General features: G+C 38.8%; 1 protein-coding gene across 3 annotated transcripts in view; it reads right to left on the bottom strand.

Annotated features, from left to right (window-relative positions):
* Positions 1-793, bottom strand: part of kcnab2a (potassium voltage-gated channel subfamily A regulatory beta subunit 2a) — a 145883-nt gene that overhangs the window by 76450 nt on the left and 68640 nt on the right. The gene's annotated exons all lie outside the window — the stretch shown is intronic.

Below are 793 nucleotides of genomic sequence, written 5' to 3'. Positions count from 1 at the left end.
GAGAAAGGAAAAACTGAAATCGCATCATATGACCCCTTTAAGATTCCAACCCCTATAATCACTAACAAAAAAACTCAAAATGACCAAAGGGCCGGACACATGACACTTTTCACATTATCTTTGTGAATCCAGGAGACAAGAAATGCAAGCTCATGCAAATTTCACTGTTTTCCAAGGTTCAAGTTTGATGAACTCTGACCTGCAAATTTATATCACGTGAAGATGTGTGACCAATAGAAGATCAACTTGGACTCTCGGCTGAATAAAAATTACGCAAATGTTACTTCTGCAGGATTGCAGCATTGCAGTAAAGTGAAGCAGATTAAATGTTTAAATTTGGATGTATTATATGCAGATTAAAAAAAAAATTTTAAGACGCCAGAGAGCACAACGTTGTATTACGACAACTGCAGTGTCTCAAGAAATCTTGCAAACTCAAAGTCTATAGTGCCAGCGGTTTTAAATGAAAAGCTCATAGACAGCTGTCTTCTAAGGTGGACAAAAAGGTATGCTTTCCAGGATGGCATTGCTAAAAAGATATTTTTTCGCAAATTACAGCCTACTTCCTTGAAATAAACAGCAAATACTTTTGAGCTTCGTCATATGCAAACTCTGTAATTCTTTAATGTTTCCACTGACCGTTTTAGTGCATCAAGCAGCTTCCTCCGCACAGGGCCAGGCAGGTAGGAGGGTGAAATGCACAGAGTTTCCAAACTGGAGGAGTTTATTGGGCCTCATGAGGTTCTAATGAACACCTTTGCATTTAACACACACACACACACACACACACACA

The sequence above is a fragment of the Sinocyclocheilus grahami genome, unplaced genomic scaffold, assembly GCF_001515645.1.
Source record: "Sinocyclocheilus grahami isolate Dianchi unplaced genomic scaffold, SAMN03320097.WGS_v1.1 scaffold44.1, whole genome shotgun sequence".
NCBI classification, from domain to species: domain Eukaryota; kingdom Metazoa; phylum Chordata; class Actinopteri; order Cypriniformes; family Cyprinidae; genus Sinocyclocheilus; species Sinocyclocheilus grahami.
The sequence above is the reverse complement of the archived record's forward strand: the minus strand, read 5'-3'. Positions and strand labels throughout refer to the sequence as shown.